Source organism: Micropterus salmoides, unplaced genomic scaffold, assembly GCF_014851395.1.
Source record: "Micropterus salmoides isolate LMB-PRFRI ecotype aquatic unplaced genomic scaffold, ASM1485139v1 Ms_hic_scaffold_2336, whole genome shotgun sequence".
NCBI classification, from domain to species: domain Eukaryota; kingdom Metazoa; phylum Chordata; class Actinopteri; order Centrarchiformes; family Centrarchidae; genus Micropterus; species Micropterus salmoides.
Window position 1 is genome coordinate 1 of NW_024041525.1, and position 13318 is coordinate 13318.

General features: G+C 40.8%; 1 long non-coding RNA gene across 1 annotated transcript; it reads right to left on the reverse strand.

Moving 5' to 3' along the window:
- Window positions 1–4025: 4025 nt before the first annotated feature.
- On the reverse strand, window positions 4026–9438 carry LOC119918661. Its single transcript, XR_005447476.1, has 5 exons — window positions 9299–9438; window positions 9049–9114; window positions 5286–5391; window positions 4920–5041; window positions 4026–4078 (listed from the first exon to the last, which is right to left on the reverse strand). It is a non-coding gene; the product is annotated as an uncharacterized LOC119918661 (long non-coding RNA).
- Window positions 9439–13318: the final 3880 nt, after the last annotated feature.

Here is a 13318-nt window from a genome sequence, read left to right on the forward strand (position 1 = left end):
GCAGCCAGCTTAGATTTTTTTTTTCTGAGGATCAATCTATGAAGCTTTGCTGGAAGTATTTAATAGTCATTGCACATGTACCGGTGTTTGCTCTGGCACGTACAAACATGTTCAAAGGAATTCATTACAAAGAGGCAGACAGAGAGACCAACAAAGGAAAGTTATGCACTTTTATTTCCTTTCTATCCCCTCACCCTCTTGATGTTTTTTGCTCTCAAATGAAGCAGTGATAGTGGACTGAAAGCCTATGTGAACTTTTAAAAGACAGAGTTAAAGCTACGCAATATCAGTCACAGCAACACATATGGGCTCCACTGTAAGGTGGGATGCTCATGAGTAAGATACTAATTATTAGATTTTCATAGTGGGTGTAGCATAGCAAAGGCTGGTTGTGGTGGGCAACACTTCTGTATGGGTATTTGTACTGTAAATCTAGTTTATAGACTTTACTCTGCTTTAATAAATGAGAAAAACAGTGTACAAAATGTGTTAAATGTCCAGTATGTCAACTGGAATGAATGTAAAGTCCTTTAAATCACAAAAGACAAGTTTGCCAGTAAAGTCCGGTGATGGTATGAGATGAGTCCGATGCAGGAAGTGCAGTAAGCGCAGTTTGAGAATAAGAAGAGTGTGCAGCTTTCTACTTGTAACTGACAGGGTCTGTGTTGCTGTTGTTGATTGGCCTTTGATCCCTGCAGAGTCAGTTGACCTAAAGTGGTCATATTATGCTCAGGTTCTTAATTTTATTTAGAGGTTGTACCAGAATTTATTTTACATGCTTTCATTTTCAAAAAACACCATATTTTTTGTCATACTGCACATTGCTGCAACACCTCTACCAGCTACCAAGTGAAGCACTCACTTCTATTTGATATTTGTTAAGAGGTGCACAAGCGCAGTACCTAGTTAAGGACTACTAGCCAATCAGAAGCAGAGTCGGGCAGGTCCTGATAGGCAAGATAGAGTGATGCAAAACAAAGCCGCTTCAGCCGGCAACCAATGGCTTGTGTACAGCCGTAGATGATGCCAAAACACAGACTACTGAACCAGCTTCACATCCTAGACTGGAGCGGTAAGTTATTAATTTGTAACAAACATATCTTTCATATACATAACTGTGCACTGGTATCTAATGTTCTTTTTGAGGGCGTGCCACACTAGCCGCAAGTATTATGACGCATGTTACATAGTGATGTAGTAAAGGCTGGACTACAGTCGAGCTGTTTTCAGGCAGTTCAGGAGCAGTGTTTTCTGTGGGAGATGGGAACTCCCTTTGGAGTGGCTTTTTTTTAACTTGCAAACCTATTACATGCACACAAAAAATATATATATAACACAAAGAGGGGGAGGGAAATATCCAAAAACCATAATGTGATCTCTTCAAAGCTAGGTTAGGTAATGTTGGAGAAACTAGCAAGAGAGAGTTAAATTCTGAAAGTGTCTAACTGAGAAAACCCCACCCCCTCCCAAAGCCACTCCCCCAAAACACATGTTTATGTGCAATGAGTGCACTGGCAGAGAGTGTGAGGGTAGATAGGCAGGTAGGCAGGTCAGCCAGCCATGCTTATTACAGTCCTGCGAGAGCCACAGGCTGTTTTTTTGGTCTTTGTGTCAGAGCATTTGATTTATTGATTGCTGTGGGGAAGTAAAGAGAATTTTTACAAATTTTCAACAAACATGCTTCTGAAATAAATTGCCTACCCCAGATCATTTGAGTTACATTAAGCCCCTCAGAGAAGATAAAAAGCAAACTGGCCAGGGGCTGCCTCTTTGGAAGTTTACACGTCATGGCGTCTGACAAGGCTGTCCCAATGGCTCCACCGGATATGGCTTTAATATTCTTTTGCCCAAATATAAAGGACACAGAAGGAGCATCCTTGACAGTGGATGGCCTCCCTCAATCCACAGTGCACTGGTTGTTTTAATATCACGTGAACATAGCAATCAGGTCTTTGTCAGCAGTCACTGGTGAATACATAACATAAACTGGACCAATGAAAAATCACTTCCAGGGTTCAGTAATGGACTGTAAACATTAATTCCACTTAGTTTCACTTTATCGTTGGCTACACCATTTGTCCATCATGCCATCACAATGCAAACTGCACTCAAATGCACTTTTAGTCTCTGCAAAGCTAGACTAGGGAAGAAGTGCAGGCTGAGCTGACTTGCCTTCGGTCCAACTAATCTGGGTTTGTACCTGATAGCATTACACCTGACCCTGTAAGATCACAAAAGCTTATACATAGACAAAGGGCAAAATCTGCCTTAAGGAATCCTCCCTCACACTGTACACTGTACACTGAGCCTGAGGGTCCATGTGTTCTATTTATGCAAGTGACTACTGTCACCACTGAAGTTTCAGGGCACCGTCTTTCACTGTGGTGCAGCGGGCATGCATGCCGACCCAAGAGGGAGACATTATGTCTCTGTGGTCGAGGCAGAAGGGAAAAAGGTCTTTTTCTGTTTCCCGCCCTTCAAGAGAGCACCGGTGCAGCGGTGTTCACGAGAGAGAGAAAGAGGGAAAGGAGGTGCCGCACGAATATGTGCTCCTCTATACAGCTCCTCAATCAAATATGATTTTACATACGCCTAGTAAAAAAATTTAAAATCAATATTTAATTATTATTTAATTATCCAAATTATAGGCTAATTATGGGAAACATTGCTTTCACTACCACCCCCCTTCACCCCCAAATGAAGCAGTCTCTGACTTTTTAACTAATATAATATTCATAACAGCAGCAAAAAGTATGGTTTAAACAAGCATCATTACAGTAAATCCCGACTTTTGAACAGCTGCACATGTAGCCTGTTTATAAGAGCAGTTACAAAACGTTACGTTAACGCCGCTCTCTCCCGACGAGTCCAAGCATCAGTGACAGCAGCTGCCGGAGTATCTTTCTATAAGTTTGACATTCATGTGCTGCTTCAGCAGATGCCTCTCTCCCTCGTTCTCCTTTTTCCTTTAGTTTTTCTGCTGACGTGACACACAGTCGCGCTTTCACGTCAAGGGCGGTGCATTCAGTAACGTGTAAAGGCCCATTTATACTCCTGCGTAGGGACTTCGTGCGTACCTATGCCGTAGGCTATGCACGTAGCCATGCATTTATATTTGTGCGTAGGTGTGTCCGTCATTCTACACCCCCAAACGCTAGTCGGCAGTAGCGCTACAGCGTCCACTGTGTTGAATTTTGCCGGCCAAGCAGGCTAACGTGAATGGGGGTAAAATTCTAAACGTGCAGCTGGTGTAGCCTTTTCAAATGTTACTGACCAAATGGATCACATTCTGATAGCGAAATGATCATTTGCTCGGGTTGCGACGGTCAAATATATTGATTCACTGTGTTACAGCAGCCGTCAAAGCGCGGGGTAGTTCCGGTCGGCACGGAGGCATTGCGAGGCAGCCCAGCCAACCAATCACAGACCTTACGGTCCGCGTCGACTCGACGTGTAGTTAAATTTTTGAGGAGGTGCAGGTGACAGCGTAGTCTTTGCGTAGCCCCGTAGCCTACGCAGTCACCTACGCCGTCGATTTGACGCAGAAGTATAAATTGCACTTAAAGCAGCGTTACTTGCCTTAGTAACTGTAATATTATTACTGTTATTATTACTATGAAAAGTACTTAGTTACACTACTAGTTACTGAGAAAAGTAAGACTATTACTGCCCAACACTGCTGCCTACATGTATTAATGAATGTATTAAAGCTTATAAAACTGACGACTTAGATTAATTAAAGAAAGTTGATTTGATAAAAAAAGAATCAGAATAAAAACCTAAGATTTAAGAAAAAAATTAATTGGGTACAAATATGGTTTGCAAGTTGTTTTTTCTAATCTGAGTTTATTACATTCATATACCATTGGTTAACATTCTTCTTCCTTGATTTTGTTGCCACATTACTACATGTCCTGACACTTATCTGCCACCAATCAGTGGAGGAGTGTGAAACCAGCTAATTGTGTAAACAAACCATGGATATCTGCCTGCTGCTACATAAACAATAAATACACTTAAAGAATTACTCACAAATTGTCCACACAACATAGTCTACTGCGTCAGGTTGTTACAGAGGCTGGTGGAACAGAAAAGAGATATATATGCCTTGTTACTTTATCCAGCAGGAAAAGAAATTGAGACATTTAGACAGGCAGGCAGAAAATTAGGGCTGACCCCGAATAGTCGAAGATTCGATGGGCGGAGCCTAATTCGACTGTCAATGTCACAGTTGAAGCATTAATGCTGTAAATAAACATGTAAAAAGAAAAAGCCACAGCTTCACGGTGTTGTGCCGAGTTGTTCGTGCCTCTCTGGGCTTTCGGATAATTTATCACCGTTGATGAACCACATAAAGAATATTTTATTTAAATAGCCGGCTACTTGAAATAGACCCGCAGGGAACTGCGACGTGCATGCAGTTGTCGGCAGCAGTAATGCACGTAAAAGTCTGCGCAAGACAGGTGAATGGCGAGAGAGAGAGAGAGAAAAAAAAGGTCTTCAAAAAGCCTCAGTTTAGCTGTAAATTTACAGTGTAGGTTGAATGAAAAGAGACTATGTAAATCCTTAGTCGGGGACAGCCCTACAGAAAATGGAATAAGGATAAAATAAAGAAGAAATGGTGAGCATTATTTGATGTGTATTCATAAACATTAAAGATCTGCTCTGTTTGTGAGAAACTATACAAATATTCCCAGTTGTCTAATTTGCCTCCCAACCAAACGAAGTGATACACTGGAAGGCAAGGCTAATTCAAAATCATCTCATGCATGTCAGTGTCGGTGGCCCAGCCCTCATCAACCATCATCCAGTCTAAAACTTCAAAGCAAGGACACCTGCTTGCTTGAAAGTCTCTGAAATGGAAGGGAGAGAATCCCATCAATTCACCATTGACAAATCAAATAAGTGTCATTACTCACCAGATTTGCTCTGGGTGTTGTGTTCCCAGGGCATATAGGACACCAGAGCAATGCGGTCTCACACAGACACAGACCAGTTCATCAGCCTTTGGACTTCCCTTCAGGTTGATAGCCAGCCCATGCTAAAGCCCAATGAAAAAAATGAGACATGAAAAGAGAGGTTGCAACAGATGAGAAAAGAAACATCTATCAGGTTTGTGTTAGTTGCTTTATGCACAACATGGGTTGCCTTGGTAAAGCCTGTGTTTCTGCACACAAAGCAAGCCGAGCGTCTCTAACCGCTGGCTTTAAATCAGAATAGAGCGACCCATCGATCATGTTACTCATGGTGTGTGCAAGCAATAACGATAAGAAGGTGAGTCTGACCGAATAGGGATCCCAAAAGTCTCCCAGGTTTTTTCTTCCAGGTCATGTGACCTGTGGCTGGCAGCCTTCCAGCAGAATCGAGAGATTGGGCGTGTAGCCGATACACCTACACAGATCACAGGGTAAAGACATGAAAACATGGTCAATTGTAGTGACATGACACAACTACTGTAGGTAGTAGGGACACATTTTTATGTGGTGTGTGAGAGGTATTCTGACTGTTTTCTCATAGCTGCATCAATAGAATTTTGGCCATTGTCTTTCAGATACACAGCCGCCACGTATCCCTGGCTTACAAAGTTGTTATGAGTAATGTGTCAACAATTACCTACTTACACACACACACATTAGATTAGCATTCATTTGGAGTTGTGTTTCCATTCATCTGAAACATCTTTCTTTTTTTTTCATCTGACACATCTAACAGTTACTCTCCCTTTAGCCCTCTTTGTGGTCCTCACTCAGGAAAATATCTGGGTGTTTATTTTGCAAGATTCCCAATTTGTCTCAACAGTCATTAACTTTGTCTGTCTGCTGCTTGGTGCTGGACAGGTAGTTGGTTTATCCAACCCTGTCTCCTAATAATTACAATTACATGTTACTAAACTGCTGCCTGGCTTATGTTCACAGGTAAAGGTATTTTTTATTGAATGAAGCCTTACATTTATCTACCATACTGGATTTGCATGGAGGTGGATGGCGGACGTAAAGCGCAAAACAGACCAAGGTTTGCAACCAGCGTGAGGTTTAGGCCACAAAAGCACTTTGGTTAAGGTTTGCAGAAGATCGTGGCATTGGTTAAATGTTAATAAACATGTTGTGTATCAGGTCATTGTGGACTTTTTATGAATTAAATCAGACCACAATCTTTTCCTAACCTTAACTAAGTGCTTTAGGTGCCCATGCACAACCATCAAAAACATATTAGCTGCTGCAAATTACTTTATGTGTGTAATTGAAATTGGAAACAGCTGCCCACAGTGGGTTGATAAGAGCTGCTCAGACTGAAAATACAGTAAATACGCAGACTCTGTCCAGAAGAGTGCAGTCCTAGGAAGAAGCTAAGATACTGTGCAGAACCCTCAAACTCCCAGGTCTCTGGTAGAGGACCCGAGCTTGAGGATGACACATACCACCCCACAAGCGGTGAGAGGGGTATTTTTATATATATACAGTGAGGGAAAAAATATTTTGTAGTTTACCCATGGACAAAGAAATGATCAGTGTATAATTTTAATGGTAGGTTTATTTGAACAGTGAGAGAAACAATAACAACAAAGAAATCTAGAAAAACCCATGTCAAAAATTGTATAAATTGATTTTCATTTTACCCCTCTCAGTCACAAAGATTTCTGGCTCCCAGGTATCTTTTATACAGGTACCTGAGGTGAGAGTAGGAGCACAATCTCAGTTTGTTACCTGTATAAAAGATTGCAAATAAAATAGCTGTCATTTAGATTATTTATTTTGTTTTCAGACATTAACAAATTCAAAGAAAACAACATTCATTTTTAAACAACACAAATTTAAAATTGCGCTGCTGTGGCTCAGCAGGTAGAGCGGGTTGCCTGTTAATTGGAAGGTTGGTGGTTCAATCCCTGGCTCCTCCAGGCTGCGTGTCAAAGCGTCCTTCGGTAAGATACCGAACCCCGAATGGCTGTTGACTGTCTGAGCACTTAGGCTCAGTGTGTGAATGCGATGTAGTGTAAAAGTGCTGTGAGTGGTCAAGAAAGGCGCTATACAGAGTATTTGCATTTAATATTTTAACTTAGGAAGAGTTCAGAAATCAATATTTGATGGAATAACCCTGATTTTTAATTACAGCTTTCATTTTCAACCAGTCTTTCCCATTGCTGTCGGGTGACTTTATGTGACCTTCCATCTTCCTCTTGATCAAATTCACAAGGTTTTCAATGGGGTTCAGGTCTGGAGATTGGGCTGGCCATGACAGGGTCTTGATCTGGTGGGACTCCATCCACACCTTGATTGACCTGGCTGTGTGGCATGGAGCGTTGTCCTGCTGGAAGAAACAATCCTCAGAGTTCGGAAATCCTGGTTTTCTTCCAAGATAACCTTGTACAATGCTTGATTCATGCGTCCTTCACAAAGACAAATCTGCTAAATTTCAGCCTTGCTGAAGCACCCCCAGATCATCACCAATCCTCTACCAAATTTACCAGTGGGTCCCAGACACTGTGGCTTGTAGGCCTCTCCAGGTCTCCGTCTAACCATTAGACGACCAGGTGTTGGGACAAGCTGAAAATTGGACTCGTCAGAGGAGATGACCTTAGTCCAGTCCTCTACGGTCTAATCCTTATGGTGTTTTGCAAACTTTAGCCTGGCTTGTCTTTGCTTCTCATTGATGAAGGGCCTTTTTCTAGCTTTGCATGACCTCAGCCCTGCCCCTTGGATCCTGTTTCAAATAGTCCTCGCCGTGCACTTCACTCCAGCTGCTGTTTGCCATTCTTGTTGTAAATCACTTGGTGTCATCCTTCGGCTTTTGAGTGACATTCGAATGAGTTGGCGGTCATCCCGGTCAGTGGACAATCGTTTTTGCCCTCTGCCAGTCTGTAGCTTTGTTGTCTGTTGCTTGACCTTGTTGTTGTGAACAGGCATCTTTGAAATTTTAAGGGTGGAAGCAACCTGACGTTCACTGTATCCTTCTGACAGTAACGCCAGAATTTAACCCTTATTTTCCTCACCCTGCCTAATCACTTTAATCACTACCTCATTAGGTAGAATGATGTTCGCCTGTGTTGGAATTTACCAGCCACTGGAATGAAATGGACACTGATTTAAGACAAATTTTGAATGGTCTCTTAATTGAGAGGGCTGTATAAAATAATAAATAAATAAATGTAGCGATAAATAAAAATAGTATCCAAATAGGTACCAAAAGTGTTCTTACAAAGTGTTTTTCGTTTGTATTTAATATTGGCCAGCATTATTTAGAGACAAGAACGTAGGTTTTCCAAACTGTTCACACAGCAACTAAACTAAACTCGTAACTTTCACCGGCCATTAATCATTTTTTCATCATGGTATTGTTGCATTTAACTTTAGTAAAGAATATGATAACTTTTCCACCAGTGACAGTTCAGTTGAGGTATACTCTCAAGTTTCTTATGAATGTAGTAGAATTGAATACTTGAATGAATTGATGTCTTTTATTGAATGCGCTTATGAAAAATAAAATTACAAAGTCATGGAACATAATGAATGACTCCAGATTTCTACTTTCAGAAAGAACATTTGTGAAGATGCCCGAGGATCCTCTGTACATGTATGGGTTCAGATAATAAGAAAATATTTGAACAAAAGCTTTCTAGTATTAATATTCAGCATCTGCTAAATTGATGACAGCAAATGATATTTTCTAATATCCTTGTAATGAAGACAAGTGTGCTTTAATGTGTGCAAAATAACGATTTATACACTTTTGGAATCATCGTTAATTCTGATTAGCCTGTGGAAATCTGTGGATAAGGCTTACCTAATAATGATAATAATAAATGATAATTCAGAGGGCCTGTATTTGCATTTAAATATGTGTGTTACATGGGCTTCTCCTTGGTCAGGATTTTCACACGTACAAGCCAAGTGTGAAGAGCATGAAAGCGATTCATGAAAATGAAATCTGGATGGTGGATTGTGAAACTGGCTGTATATCTTTTGAAAAATGTGGAATTTTCAGATGTGAGAATAAACATCGCACCTTTCAATGTTTGTGTTTAGGTGAATGAAATTCAATTCGGCCACTTACTTAGCTGCGCCTGACCAGCAGAAGCCTGTTACAATCAAGTAAATTGTGGAAGTGGATTCAGCGGATCTGTTAAAGAAAGAAAAACACTGCTTTAAAGGCATTACTGAACATGTGAAAGCACACCATGCACTCCTCTGCGGTTACAATGATTTATTACATTATCATACTGCACAAAGTGAAGGCATGAAGGGTTCAATTTTGAATATAGGCAAAATTATTAATCAGTGCAAGCTGTGCTAATGTTTCTTACATTGTGCAGTTGAGTTGTTGACAGACAGCACTCCAGGGGAGGAGAGGAGAACAGAGGAAGTCCTGTGAATGAGATTCATTTATAAATTTTGGTTTCGGTGGGGCTTCAGGTTTGTGCAGTAACAGCTCCCTCCATCGCCATCTGCCCACACCCCACTGAGTAGTGTAGGCACATTCTTTCTCAGCCACACCCAGCTGTATAATAAATACACACACACAAACACACACAGTTTGATTTCCTGTGCACAGGCATGCCTCTTCTTTAGAAGGGGATCACTGCCCTCTGTTGGTGCTTCACATGATAAACACCATTCAGATAGAGAGACCTTTGACTAAAGGACTGATTGCGGGTATTTTCTTTTCTAAACACAAGTTAATGTAGGCTAAGAAAAGGTCATATAACAATAGTAAGGGGATAAATGTCTCTATTACTGTTAAATTTGTCATTATCATAACAGTAAAGTGCAATTACAAATGAACAACCTGTGAAGAGTAAAGCAGAAACAATTAGTCAGTTAATCAATTTGTCAACTATTTTGAAAATTGTTCATAATTTTTCTGGCAAAAATGCCAACAAATTTGCCCCATTTGTATGTCTTATCAGAAACGGAATATGTTTAAGCTTTGAGGTGTTCATTGAGGAAAAAAGCAATTTTGAAGTCCTTCTCAGGATTAAGTATTGGGTTAATGTATGCAAGTCTCTTCAGGGCCTTTTAATAGTTTTAGAATAGTTATAATATGCATATATCATACGTCATGAGCAAACGACAGAAAGGGAGCAAGAGAAAGTGCATAACCTCACATAATCTACAATTAACACACGCACAGACGGACCCACTAATCTTATCCCCAGAAGCGGGGCGGCAATCTGATCTTCCCTTAGCCTTAGCGCCGCACCGAGGGCTGGGTGGGGGTGTGGAGGTCCCCAGAGGTGAAACTCTATTAGCACGCAGCATGAAAGTCAATGAAAAGGACCCCAGTGTGCTCCAGTCCCCTGACAGTATTAATGTTTAATGATATCTAAAAAGGCTAATACTCAATCCCCTCCGTTCACTTTTGCTTTTATCCTCTCATTAAATATCCTCACAATATCATCACCTCCTCAGATTAGAGCACTGACCCCGTCTGCTGAAGGACTCGGCCCTTCTAATGGTAAACGCATCTCTCTCTTGTACTTACACACACACAATAGATGTGTTAGAGGGGAGGCAGCAGAGGACTGTATATTGGAATATGGATATGTAACAAACACAGAGAAGATGATCAGGATGATACCAGGTGAAACAAATAACTAACTGTGTGTATGCATGTTTATTATGTTATAACTGATATAATGACTCTGCAAGGCAATAATGGGCCCCTAGTGGGTCTCCACTCGCAGGCACCAGTGGCAGCAGTGAACGTCAATGTGTGTGTGTGTGAGGAGGAAATTGTACACCATCTAGGATCTCAATGAGGCCTGCGTAGTTGTAACTGCAGCTCAGGGAGCCAGACGGGCTTTTTGCCATATGCATCAACACCCACATTCAGCAGAGACTGTGACTTATCACAATTTGAACATTAAGTACGATATTTATTTGAAAGCACCCAAGATCAATATCAAAGTATTCATTTTGCGCCATTCACGTGTGTGAAGAATCCCCCAGACAAAGACACTAATGGATAAGTTATGGGAAGGAAGCAAGTGAAGCTTATTGGGCATACGTGCTGGGTGAGCAGCTCTCACTGGAAGGCATCACAGCAATGCTCTGTGCATGACTTTGCCTTATTTATCACTATTTGCAGATGTTCTGTTAGTCAAATGGTAAGCTAATGTTGATGTGTGAAAAGCTATTGCGGATTGTGCAGTGAGTGAACAGTGCAGCTCTGGACTGTTCAGTCAAGTTTACCAGCTCAATTTTCATTGAAGTCAAGAACTGATTGTCCCCTGTTTGTTTTCAAAAGGAAAACATAGTATAACAACAATCATTAGAAACACTATTATATATAACACAATTACTCTCTCGCAGCTCTGCAGTGATGCAAACATTGCAGCCTTGAAACAATTAAATGATTAAATTTCATGCAATGTTTTAAATACACAGATAGCTTTCATTGAGTCGAGAACGCATTTCTAAAATGACCCCATGAACTATGAGCCAATCATAAAAGTTCCAATGAGTTCCATCCCTCATCGCATCACTTCCAGTGGGAGCAGCTTATAAAAAAATAGAAACCGAGAAAGACAGCTTAAATAATAACTAAACAAATCTTACTGAAAGTTGGACTAAAACATGTTTTTGTCAATACCACATGTTGCACATGTGTATTTACATTTAACATAAGCTGAATGGCCATTTCATGCGTTAGCATCTATGCTAATGGGAGTTTATGGTGCATGCTTATGGTGGAGTCTAGTAAGTTCCCTCCAATGCGTGGGTGACTTCATGAGTCAGTATAGGCACATGAATGCATTGTGTATCACAGTCCACCATTACACAGGAACAAACATCTTATGTTATATGTGACTGGCGCATACTCATGTTTCATTAGACATTATAAACTGTATCAAAGTGCAGGTTTTACAGTTAAAGTTCATCGCTTACTATAACGTTTGCTACCATGGAAACATTTCAAATGGGAAGTCTATTTGCTGCAGATTAATAGAAATGTCCCCTCTCCTCTAAAAGTTGTTCAGATAGAATGTTGAAGTCATATTTGTTATTTCCTTAATACGTACCTCTTCATCAGCACGACACAAAGATGTCTTAATTAACGTACAGTGCTACAGCTGTATGCTCAGCTATCAATATTGTAATATAGTCAGGTTTGCCAATTTGGAAGAGAAGTCAAATAGTACAACTATTACAACATTTTTTCAGCAGTTCACTTTGACCTACTATCATAGACCTGTCCAGGGTGTACCGCCTCCTTGTGTGGGGTAAGAGGTTATAGATAATGGATGGATGGATCGATGAATATGAAGTGCTGACTTATCATTATCTTCGTTTTGATAGTGTTTACAACAACAGTGGGCAACTAGTGCATTATTGTAGTCCTTTCTATGTACATAGTTATTATGTTAAAGGCATCATCCTTTGCGTTCACTGACTGACAGACTGAGGGCTCTGACCCAAAGATATCTGCACTTGGGTTTCTTCTCTGGTAATGCTCTGCCATGCCTGTACTGCAGCCATCTTTACTTCTTCTTGTGAGAATCCTTCAGGGGCTTTGGGCCTGCAGTCTGGTCTTTAGCAAGTGAAACACATTAAACAACCAGTTTGAAATTAGGAAGTATGTGCGACATGGCAAGCAAAGACCTTCTCACTGTTTGGCCGTTAACAACTCCTTAGCTCCCTTGTCTGCATGTTTAGGATCATGCATTTGATGTCCTGATGCATTTTGCTAAATATTAAAGAGGTCATATTATGCTCATTTTCAGGTTCATAGCCTTATTTAGGGGTTGTACCAGACAAGGTTACTTTTTCGAAAAACACCATATTTTTGTCATACTGCACATTGCTGTAGCTCCTGTTTTCACCCTGTGTTGAAGACTTAGTTTAGCTATGGAGTGATACTGAGCTCTGTCTCTACATCACAGGAACAACTTTATGTCCACTGACTGCCTGGAGGGTAGCTAGTGTTTGGAAGGGAGAGCGCTGTGTGCTGCAGCTCACTTTTTCCACCAGTGTTTATGAAGGCGTGTCGACTAGCCGCTTGGCGAGCTTTACGACGTGCATTTTGCTGTGATGTCACAAGGATGAAAGGGAAGTGGCTGGACTATAAACAAGTTTTTAGAGCAGAGTTTTCTGTGGGAGATGGGAACTCTTCAGACTTCTCACTTTGCAAACCTATTACATGCACAAAAAAGGTATATAACTCAATAAAGAGAGGGGAAAAGCCTAAAAGCATAATATGACCTCTTTCAAAGGGTACCAGTCACACACTGTTCACCCACTGTTAACACCCCAAACACCCCTTGAAGTGAAAGTCATCACTTATTAAAACATAGTCACTGTGTCATATCAAATTTAATGTGCAG